Raw genomic sequence first — 12,657 nt, forward strand, 5'->3', positions numbered from 1 at the left:
TCACGTTAGGCAGCCGGTTACCCTCCTGCTCGTCGAGGGTGCTGCGGGGGTTGCATTCGCGATGGAAGACCGAAGAAGTGAGGACGAGAGGGTACGCTCTCGGCTCTCTCTCGGTTCGCTCGCTTCTTCCTTCTCGCCACGGAAGTCGGTGCTCGCGGGGGGTGCTTTTACCGCCTCGCAGATAGCGCCGGTAAGTATATACGTTCTTGGCGCTTGCGCACGTTGCGTGCCATTTCGCTCTCTCCCTCGCTCGTTCTCTCCCTTTCTCCCTTTGCTTCTCTACACGGTGCGGCGCGGCGCGCCGCGGTGAGCCGGCTATCACGCGCCGATTCTTCTCTCTCTCTCTCTCTCTCTCTTTCTCCCTGGCGCACGCCGCCAGGTCGAGAACGAGACGACGCGAGAACGTTGGCGAACGGATCCGAGAGCGAACGCGAGAAAGAGAGAAAGAGAAGAGAGAGAGAGAGTGTGGGCGAGGGGAGAGAGAGACGCGAGGGGGAGCGCGACGGGGAGCGAACCGAGCCGGCGCGATCGAGAGAGAGAACGCGCGAGGCACGAGGGAGAAAGAGTGAGAGAGCCGGAGCGTTTGCGTGGGGAGCGATCGCAGCTCGTCATTCGAAGCCCGCCAACGGACGAGCGAGCAGCTACGGAACGGGACCGCGATTCAAAGAATCCACGCGATTTCCGCGATAAAAGAGAGAGGGGGAGATAAAAAAAGAAAAGGGAATAGAGGAGAGAGTAAAGCACGCGTCGCGCGCGATCGGGATAGCAAGTGAGAGCCGGAGGGTGGTTCGTACCGTGAAAGATAGTCGACAGATATCGCTTTGCTCGCGCCTACTACGAGAGCGGAGACTCCACGGGGTTGCGGATTCGCTCTCTCGTCGCGACACTCGCTCGCTCGTTCGAATCCCAAACGAACGCGCTTCTCGGTTTCTCGCGTTCGGGTCTGGTTTCTCTCGCGATCGGATTGGTCGTACTCCGCGGGTGTAGGTATATCTGCGCGAATTTTCGACAGGAGGAAGGGAAAAGAAAGCGAAAGGTGTGCGTGTGTGTGTGCGTGAGGGAAGGCGAGAGGGAGGATCAGTGGGGAACGTTACTGACGAAGTGAAAAAAAAAAGAAGAAAACGCAAGAGCGAGAGGGATTTAGGGAGTGTCGATAATAAAGTGGTAGCAGTAAACCGAAGTTGTTGACAGTGACAAAAAAGTGACTACCGCATCCGCGTGTTTCGCTCCCGGGGATATCGTCGTTCCGAGAATTGGCTCAGAAAGAAAGGAAGTGGGGAATAAAAGGGAGAGAGAGAAAGAGAGAGTGAGCTCGTGATTTGTTCGCGATTTGTTTTGGTGCGAGCTGCGTGCGCGAGGATCGCCAACAAAAGTTCCGGGAAAAATTCGATCATACTTGGCATAATAACCAACAGCTCCACTCGTCGCGTAGACACGCCGATATTTCGTAGTGCCGAGCTCGGCGTGGCCTGTACTTTGAATTCGTGGAAGTTAAGGGTCGCAGCGAAACGATTCCACGAACTCGCTGACCACGTAAATAAGCTCGGCCGGTTTATTTTTTTCCGATGCGCACATGAACGAAGAAAAACGCGAAGTGACATCGTCACTAGATCGTCACCGATAATTCCTACTGAATTTGGAAAAGGTGTGTCCAGTTGGTCGATTTTGACGGATTTGTCAACTTACTCTAACGATTCATTTCGATTTCTTGACGATCGCGAAAGTTGATGGGAGATTCGCGACGCGTATCTACTTGTGGAAATTAGCCGCATTGACCTACAAAAGACTTAATTCCAGAAATACAAGTGTCATTAAAATAAGATCTATTCGGAAGTGTCGCGTATATTTGCACCGATTCCACTACGGATTTTAATTGTCGATGTGTGTTTCTTTCAAGGAAAGGATCGTGGAATATTTGAATTACTGACTTATCGGTAGTGACTGATACGTCCCATGGTATCCGTGATTCATCTTTGAATTCATCTTTGGATGGGAAATCCATTTTGAGAAAATAAAATAAGAGGAAGACGGTACGCGATCGATAGTGATTCATCAAATTCGTGCGATATATCGAAGGGAAGTGAATAGTGTGAATACAGCCGCTGATCGTCCGCGAGTGTTGCCGTAACCCAGTCTGACGCGTTCGTTCTTCGCATCGAAGTGCTCCTTCTCGCGGTGTGACAGAAGAGAAAACGGAGACGGGAAAACGAAACGAACGTCAGTGCCGAGAAAAAGGTCATTTAAGACCCAACCACAGTGTGGTGCACCGTGTTTACTCCGAAAGAAGAGAGGCTGCTGCGATTTCGAATCCCGTGACGTCATCGCCGCGATCGTCCGTTCGTTTTGTCCGTTTTTCGCGAACGTGAACAACGGTCGTAAACCGCGAGTATCCCGCGCGACACGCTTCGACGAACGACGGGCGACGTGCAAGTCGATTCTCTCGCGCGTTCATTCGAAACATTCGAACTCGGAGTAGACGGTGTTGGTACACCTGTACCTGTTCGCGAGCCGAGAGCCGAGACGTGCCTTCGCGCGCGAAAGCACTGACGCGATATTATCCGTGAGCACCGGTGATTATCGGCGCATCGCCCACGCCCGATCCTTCCCTCGAGACTTATTCACTCCGGATTACGCGGTCGCGTCGCGCCGACAGCCTTCGTACGTCCGTCTGTTTCGGGAAGGATAAATTCTTCGGACGGTGCTCACGTGACGAAAGTGCAGACGCTGCCTCCTCGGTCACTTGAAACAAGTGAGTATACCTATGTCCGGAATTTATCCGTATCGCTGCGTTGCGTTGATAAAAAAGTGATACATCTCAAAATTAATTTTTCAGTACACTGAAAACAAATTCCTAAATCCAAGTAATATTTCCTTGAACAGTAATAGATAAATGTTTCTTTACACTGCAAATGAATATTTATTAAAAAAAAGAGAAAGTAATACTTGAATCAAATAATATATGTTTGTGTTTGGTAAATATTTATTTGCAATAAAAAATGTTTACTTAATACTATTTAAGAAAATGTTACCTAGATTTTGTTTTCAGTGTAGAATATTTTTAAAATTATGAATTAGAATAATGTTTTAATTAATTCTTCTAATACACCAATGAATCGTGTCTCGGATTAATTTTTGTTACTTTTACAGATTACATAAAAAATATATATTGTACGCAGATAATAATGTAATAATTGTTTTAAAAGTAAATATATATATATATATATATATTCGTAAATCTATCATAAATTTATCACAAGTCTTCAATCAGAAGATATATTTTATTCAAAATATATTCTGAATTCTACTAAGTTTAATACTTTAATTAAAATTATTAAATTATAACAAATTCGATTTAATTATTATAAAATTGCTTCTTCGATCAATTAAAAAAAGAGTTATTGTTTTGAATACATGAGTTTTTCTAAAATTTGTAATAAATATATTTTAAGATTATTATCAAGAAAATATTCTTTATAAAAGAATATAATATAAAAGAATATATATATAATTTATAAAAGTATAACTTACTTGAAATTGTTACTTAATTGTTACTTAAATTAAGTAATCGCTTTTCTAAGCAAATAATATATTTTTGTTTGTATATAAAAATTATTAAGTAAATAGTTTAAAAAGTATCTATTGTGTATTAAAAAAAGAAAAATATAGAGATCATTATTTAGCTAAGTGCTTAGTGTTTCAAAGAAAAGAAATGTAGGACACGAAATTATCTTGCAATTATATGTATTAATTAAGGGACAAGATAATGCACACTTTCATTTGTATGTTATATTTTTTTAATGATACATATGTATTCTTTAAAACTGTCTGAGTTTTTTCGAACACTATAATTTTGGTGTTAATTTTTAACTAGTCATGTTTCTATCAACGCGCAACTCTAAGCTACTTTTCGAGACCCTACTATTTTTCCAACTGGCAATTATATGAATAACACTTAAAAAAAAAAATTTATGACTTGAAGCGAAATAATATTGTCAGGTTGAGCTTACATAAAAAAAATTTAACTCAAGCGAAATATTATTGTGAGGTCGAACGAACGTTGAATGTCTTAAAATAGTTAGCTATTAATGTATAACTATTTCGCATTTAAATAATAATTCGTAATTCGTTGAAATTCTTTAATTTCATATAATGATACGCGACCATTAACACCTGGACATTGCAAAAACCTGCATTTTTTTGTTATTTCGATCTTTTCCATCTGCGGTTGGAACGATATTTAGTGGGTCTGATGGTAGTTTTGTATACACAGAGTTGGTGCGTTCGCTAAGCCGTGAAACAATTGTTTTGCTTTTCAAAGTTTTTCTATATTTCCCCGTGCCGCCAAAATTTTCCGCTATATTTTTTTTTATCATTTTATCGAATGTTGACATTCATATCACATATACACGTGAATTAAACAAAAATTATATACATTTTTATACGCCTCTGGAGGCACGCACACATACCTATACATATTTACGTCTCATCGAGTTTGTTAAGAGTTTTCTCCTATTGTTAATCGGTTATACAGAGAAGTTATCGAAAAAAAAAATTCCAGAGAACTCGTCCATATTCTGTATCCGATAACCAATCTACAGTTCTAACAAACTCGCCGTGCAAGTTAGATATCGGTTCACTAGACCGTTGAAGTCGCGCGTGGAAACGCGTTACGCGTAAGCATATTACACGTGCACTCTCTGTTTACAGCCTCATTCATAACAAATCGCGTGTAGCCATTCATTATGTCGTATTTTCGGGAATGCATTCGGATTGAAACTTTCGTGGCGGAACAGGCTTCGTTAGCTCGCGAGATAATCTGGCGCCTGTTATGGAAGCGATAAATTTGCACAGTTTGCAGTTATTGCGTAACTTAGTGCACTTGGACGGTAGTCCGTGGTAAAGTAGTAAAAACACCTATTGGCTAGTATTAGAAGATTCATCTTCTTACGACGTCGTTTATATTACTTATGTCAATAATTTAAAAATATACGACGGGGTAACATGCTATAGTGTAGATTTATAATTAGATGCTGTAAAATATAAAATTTAATTTTAAATTAAAGACACATGGATTTTTTGAGACATGCAAAAATGTTAAAATTAACATTTTATTTTTACGTACGTTACAAAAGTTATTTTATTATATGATTTTAGTCCTATATTGATCTAATTTCATTTTATAATATTAACATATACATACACTGGAAAAAAAGTCTTGTTGCATTTATTGGAATTCTGATAAATTCAACCAGAAATATATAAATCAGACTTATAGTTAAATTTAGCAAATATTTTAGTTAAAATAACCAAAGATTCGATTACAATAATCAGAAATGTGATTCGTATGATCAGAATTCGTTTTGTTTGTACCTCTCGTTGATACACCAGAACATTTTTTTCAGCGAATCTTTATATTAATTTTTGAAAATATTCGGTCTAAACAAATTAATAAAAATCAACTTGGAGAAAAGGATCTCTGTCAAGTTGAATTCCCAACCATCGCAAATCAAGTTTGGATTTATTAAAAAATTTAGTACTATATAATTTATTGTTCTAATAATTGCTAATTGTATTGCTTAACAGGAAATCGTTTAAAAGGAGGAGGGGCACTGCCATTAAGCTGATTTTCCCACATATCGAAAAAATGCATACAATAATTATATAAAAAAAAATCAACTACATCAGATTTTGTCGTTATCAGGTTTTGTTGCTCTAAAATAACGTAAGAACATTTTCAAAATATAACATTGTTAAGGAAATATACTCAGCACTGCATCATCATGTTTAATAGCTGCACTTTGCGAGCAAGAATTTGTTGCTTGCATATATTTGATGTTAAAATAGTCTAAACAACATATGCTATTGAAATACATCAAAATCTGAATTTGTTGCTAACTGTAGCACATGAAAAATAATTAGTTTATCCCAGTCGCACGAGCGCGGCGCGAGTGTATCCAGGATAATCTATTTATTTTTGACATGTTAGAGCCAGCAACAAATTCGGATTTTGGTATATCCGAAAGTACTTTAACTGTGCAGAGTATTTTAGTCATAAAATCATGCGAAAACAAATTCTGTGGTTATTAGACACGACGGTACTGTGTATAGAAAGAATATATCTATATCATTTCGAAAATTTTCTTGCGTTATCTTAGAGACGAATAGCAACGAATTTTGATACTTCATTTTTTAATTTGACCACTTTATATGTTATTTATTTTGTTTTATAGAAGATCCAATTAAATGGCAAGTGGCGGCCCCTTCCTTCCACTTAAAATACGATTTTTTATTCAATAATTTGAACAACAAAATTCGGACTATAAGAACAAATTAACACATAAATAGGATCAACATTTAAAATAAATTTTAATTTGCGATGATGGGGAGTCCAGCTTAATAGGAGCGAAAAGGGATATTAATCTCTTTTATCAATCCGCGGTTTTACGTTTCACATTTTTCATAATTAAGCTTTTTGCTACATTTTTTACGCGTTCACGGTTCCAAAGTAATATTTATTTATTTCCACATATTTATTTAAATAATTTAAAACATTTGTATTAAAACATTATACTATTCTATCCTTTCTTCAATTCGAAAATTATGTTAAAGATAGGCTTTTCGGCCGAGTGCGTGCAATTACACGTGTGACTTAATTAAAGCCTGAGACAGTTAATTGCGAGTGTAGATTCCCGACAAAAGTATACACAGTTAGCGAAGATCCACCGAGTTATCAGTGAATGAAATGAGCTCCGTGCACGAACCGGAATTAATCCACTATACCAGATTGACTTTTCATGCATTTTTTTTCTATGCAATATGTATATATATATATATATATATATATATATATATATATATATATATATACATCAAGTGCAAAGAACGATTAAATGTCGTGTATACCTCTTTTCGCACGGTAGACGCGACGATTCGTAATGAGGGACTCCGGAAATGCGTTTCGAGCGATTTATCACGTTCGGCCGTCCTGTCGTTCGCGCTTTAACGGATGACTTTCGGTTTCAATTAAAACACAAATTCGCGTCGCTGCGGGGGATCCACGGTTTTGCCAAGCGACGCAACAAATTGACGCGAAGTCGAAACCCGTGGCGAGTACGGTTCGCCACCGAAGGGAAAATAGAAAGGGCACGAGTAAAAGCAAAACGGTGAGAACGGAAAGGAGGTTGCGTTAGAGAAGGGGAACAAAAAGAGAAAGAAAGAGAGATAAATCGAGAGAAAGAGAGAGCGAGGTACAAGAGGATCAACCTGCTCCATCGCTGACAGAACAGCGGGGCCATCCAACAGCTCGGTGGCCCTTTAATGGTCCTCTTCTTCAACGGATATACACTATTTTATGCTTTATTCCGACTGCCACCTCTTGGACACGTCACGCGCCACACGTTTCACTCTCGTTCTCTTCCGCCTCTCCTCGTAAACGCGTCTCTCTCGCGAACACGTTTTGCGTCGCTCCCGAGATCGAATTGCGGCCCTGAAAGCAGGTGACTCTGTATGAAACAAGATTGCCTCCATGGGGGGCCATGCCTCCTTTGCTATGCAACGAAGGACAAGGCACCTTGATTCGCGGTTGCGTTGCTCCTTGGAGAAGCCTTAGAGCTCATTCCTCAGATCATTTGCGCGTGTACTATAAAGCGAGGGTCTGTTTGCACATTCCTTTAAATTATTGTGAACATTCCGTATCCCGTTGTAAGAGATTCTCTCAGCGGAGACTATTAATTTTTATAGTATATACAATTGAGTCATTTCTTTTCTTTCAAGTATGGCTAAATAGTGGTCTCTATTTGTTCCTTTTTTTAATACATAAAAATTTATAAATATATTCTAATATAAAATATAAATAGATAAACATAAATAGAAAAATATATGTTATCAAGAATCACTTTTATATACTTGTAAAAGTGATGAGAATTAATCCGGAATACAAACGACCATCCATAGTGTGATAGTAAAAGATTGGAATCATTGTATGTACCAAAAAGATATATGCACTCTGAGAGAAATATTTTGATACGTATAATCGTTTATTTTATTGATATGTGATTAACAAAAACTTTCTTACTTTTTATTTAAAAATTGTATTGTTCTAATCATGTAATCAAAATTTGAATAAAATAACAATTTTTTGATAAAAAAGTAAGAAAGTTTTTGTTAGTCACATATCAACAAAATAAATAGTTACACGAATCAAACATTTCTCTCAGTGTGGTAAAAAAAAAGTTGTGACAATATAACGACACACTGTAGGAAAAAAAATTAGTGCCTTCAGCAAAACTGTTTAATTGAGACTGAATTTTTAACAGCAACCAAATATTTTGTTTGACAAAAAAATTTAGTTGCTTTAGCAAAATAATTTCTCTGCTCTGTAAATAATAAAAGTATTTGTTTTTATATCAACTAAACAAATTAGTTCGCAAACAAATTATACATTTTGTTTGATATATTTTAACAAAAATTTTTGTTCGATATATTTTAAAATTTTTGTTGTTACAGCAAAATATACATTTTGGTTCAGAGAACAAAACATTTTTCCTAGTAGACTGGAAAATCATTGTGTATATTAATAATAATCTCTTTATTGAAGTGCAAAAGAATTAACAAGAAAAGTAAACGTACAACACAAAATAATGTACGGTAATAGAAAAAATATATCTCAAAAGGTGAGGCATCAGTATAATGGTGTCTTGAGAAGCTTTAAACGTACAATAATTACAAAAATAGTAATAAATTACAAATAATATAAAACAAAACCGCAATGGACAATTAGTTTGTATCAATATAGTGAGCAATTTCGAAAAATTATTTTGGAAAATGTTTATGAAGATATAGACGTAATATCTAGCAATAATACAAATATAATGATAAATACACGTGTAAGTAAATAAATTGATATGAAAAATTTTAATTGAGAGAGAGAGAGAGAGAGAGAGAGAGAGAGAGAGAGAGAGAGAGAGAGAGAGAGAGAGAGAGAGAGAGAGAGAGAGAGAGGATTAATATAGTATAATAAAATTCTTTGAAATATATATAAGCAAAATTTGTCAAATATATGAATGCAATTTAAAAAAATCTTGTTAATATATTGACGTTCTGATGCGAAATGATTCGTTTTTCGCGAGATTGACGGTCGATATCGCTTTGATACATCCAGCTTCATCGGATTGTCGCATTTATTTGTTCGTACCGACACTTTTTACCCCGAGGATATAGAGTGACATGAAAAGATATGGGAGGGGACTAAATTGAGCGCGATTAATGTAAAAAAGAAGCAAAAGACCGCGCGGTGATGGCTCGCTGCTTTACCGCGAATTGTCGCAGCAAGATCAGACGTGACTGCAATAATTGCATCCCAATACTCGCACCGCCGTTCATTGCCGTGGGTGTATTGCTACTTCGACTAGCTAGTGATTCCACTTTGCTCACATATATACGTCTTATCGGCAATCGCAGCCTATCGCCTATTGTTCCCCCATTGAAATCTCACGTCCTCTCTTCCTCTTATTCTCTCGTTTTTTTTTCTCCTTGTACCGCCGTTTTCACTTCCGCATTTTGCAGCCGATAAATCCATTAAGATTCTTCCTCCGTAAGTCAAAGACGTGACTGCGCAGAATGTATCGGGTAACCTTACGATCGTCATCTATTATTTCTTACCGCGCACGTGCTTCTTTTAGCTTCTATTTCGAGTGACGCTTACATATTCATTATCCTCCCCTACATCTGTACGCATTCCCGCAACGATCGCAAAAGGATAAGCTAAGATTATATATAATTATCAGATGGATAACACAATGTACCTCATATGGAAGGTGGTCTCGCAGTTCGTGTACTTTTTTGATCCCTTTATTCTGGACTTATTTTCTATTCACTCTGTAATCTAGTCAATCTCTTGGGTACCTTCCCCTTATTGTTACCTTTTTACGCATGAAAGGCCGTCTTAACGATATTTCTACCATCTACCATCGATGAAGGTGTGCCAATTCGAGCGGTTGGAATTATTATATATGCGATGATGTACAATTTTTAAATATTAGGCCGCGCGCGATGGAAAATTTAAGATAAGACTTATTTTTGTCTCGCTCTTTTGTAAAACGCATTACTAAGCGGGGGTTAACATCTTCCTAAAAGGGATGAGCGTACGGTAGTGCAAATTAAGTCCAGGATTCTTCGTTACGATTGTAGTCTACCAGCTTTTTTTTTGCTTTTCTTTTATTGCCAGCGGCAGAACCTCCTCTTATGTTCTTCCTGGATAGCCGAGGAATAGGAACCTTCCTTGAATCGTTAATTAGTTTGAATTCTTGGATTCTAATTGCACGTGCAGTTTACGACTTTATTTAAGCTTAACGCCTATTTTGAATATATTAGATAGAAAGGGCGCTAACTTTCTATTCAAAATGAACCCTTTTCTATCACACGACTGTTTATTGAAAACAGAAATGCGAGTATCGATCCTGTTGGCGCCAGCTTAAAGTAGATGTATCATACTACGCAACAGTTAAATGAAGGAAGGGTTATGTTAATTTTTCAATTGTTTTTTCGTTGATGATATTTATTACAATGAGAGAAAAGTGTTTGGTATTTGTGATTATAATTGGATGGTAAAATAATTAGTTAAATGTTCCACTTTATGATTATTACTGCTATAATGTTAGTAATAATAATCATATATGATATTTTTTCAAATATGAAAAAATTGTACTATAAATTATGATAATTTCAAATATTAATACAGTAAAATATTAAGATATAAATGGTAAATAAGCGAAACATTTTTATTCAGCGAATGCAATCACATTTATAGTAAACGTAACTATTTTTTTAAATTCACTTACCGTTTTTGTGTGAAAAATATATTAAAGAAAAATTTTCAAGCAGTGTGCGTGTGTGTGTGACTATTATTAATAACAATTGATAAGTATTGGCATGGTTAAAATAACTATAAATATGTAATTGTCCCAAAATATGACTATAAATAATATAGTTAAATTATGGTCATTGTAACTAATTTTTTCTCTCAGTGTACTTCACGAATATAAATAATAATTTATTATTTTTAAATCGATCTATCGCGCAGATGCCGTAAGTTATCAGTTCATTAATCATAATCTGTCTTGAATGTGGCGCAGGTGACCGACAGAACATACCTTTTTCTCCTGGAAGCGGTACGCAAACGGCCTCAAGATTCAGCTCGACATCATGCCGTGGTTCATCCTATTTCTCCTGCTGCTGGCCGTGATGGAGGCCTTCCCTCGGGAGGCCACCTGTTCCCGCCTGCCGGACATCTACTGGAACTCCACCAATCCAATGTAAGTCAGCACTGTACCTTTTCTTTTTCCCCTTTCACGTCGCATCTCCTCCGTGTAATTATTGTCGTCTTCGAAACGCGTTCAAAAGCGAGCTCCGCAAAAATGAACGCGTCGATTGCATCTGCGATCTTTGATACCGGTGGTTAACTTTTAAATTCAACCTGTTAATATATTCTATATTCATTTTTAAATAAAATTCCAGCGGGATTGTGTGTATTTTTTAATAATTTCTTAATTTCTGAAGTACGATACTTGGAAAAAAGTATGTTGAACATTCTTAATTCTAGCAATTCTTCCAAATTCTAGTAGAATTGCGGATTTTTAAATAATTTTTAATTTCTGAAGTCAGCATGATATTTAAATAAAAAGTAATTGAATCGTCTATCATGATTACTGTTGAACATTTTACGATTCTTAAAAATACGCAAATGCAGTTACCGTTATTTATCACTCGATATAATTCCATCACAAACATAATTCTTCACTCTCGTTTAATGTAATGTACGATCTTCAAGCGTAAAAAATCCATTTTTATCGAGCACCAATGATTTATCTATCCATGTGTGCCAATATATATCATCCATACGTTTAGGTCGATTCGAGCCACGTTTCTACGCTTTCGACGCGAACTGCGGTAGCTGGTTAATAGACGGCAAGCACTCCGACGTATTGCAAATAAAAGAAAAGGAATCGGTCGAATAAAACGAAGCGCGACACGGTGCATTTATATCGTTGGTAGTGAAGGGAGACCGAAAATCGGATATTTGCTTAATCGTCCTTCGACACCTCGTTTCACTTTCGTTCGCTTTTCTGCCTATTTTTCTATCTTCCTGCCTATTTTACGACGTTTTTATGACAGCTGCCGGAGTTCGGTTTTTTTGTTTTTTAATTGATAATTTTATTTAAATGCGCTATCGCGATAAAATATAATTATTGGCTGATTAAATCGATAGCGATGGAACGATAGTGGCGATCGCGATTGGTCAAGTTCTATCACTCGATTTTTAATCTCGATTTACATTCACGGACCGAATCGATCGCTTCCGTTCACATGACCGCGGCGCATTCGTTCCGAATCGCATCGTCCGATCGAAATAGTTTTCAATTTTGAGCGTCAGACTGCAACCCTTCGATGCGTTCGGTCTCGATCTCGATGAGGACGTTTGAGACGGAAAAATGTGATGACGAGTGCTTGATCACGTACAAGCGCGGGTGAGAGCGATAGCTGAACCATTCGCGATTCAACGGTGCGCGTTTTATGGCTTTTTCGACCGGATCGTTTGATGGTATTTTGCCGATGGACGATGCGCTGAATGCAATGTATTTGCTGCAATGATATTTTAGA

The 12,657-nt window shown here is 37.4% G+C and overlaps 1 long non-coding RNA gene across 7 annotated transcripts in view; it reads left to right on the forward strand.

Annotated features, from left to right (window-relative positions):
• Positions 1 to 508: 508 nt before the first annotated feature.
• Positions 509 to 12,657, forward strand: part of LOC147909261 (uncharacterized) — a 417,661-nt gene continuing 405,512 nt past the window's right edge. For all 7 annotated transcript variants that reach the window (XR_015545485.1, XR_015545483.1, XR_015545484.1 and 4 more), the window contains exons 1-2: positions 509 to 2,749; positions 11,133 to 11,312. This is a non-coding gene — a long non-coding RNA (uncharacterized LOC147909261). The remainder of the gene's footprint in view (positions 2,750 to 11,132; positions 11,313 to 12,657) is intronic.

This window comes from Acromyrmex echinatior, chromosome 6 (genome assembly GCF_024713525.1).
Source record: "Acromyrmex echinatior isolate Ae372 chromosome 6, ASM2471352v2, whole genome shotgun sequence".
In the NCBI taxonomy this organism is placed as follows: domain Eukaryota; kingdom Metazoa; phylum Arthropoda; class Insecta; order Hymenoptera; family Formicidae; genus Acromyrmex; species Acromyrmex echinatior.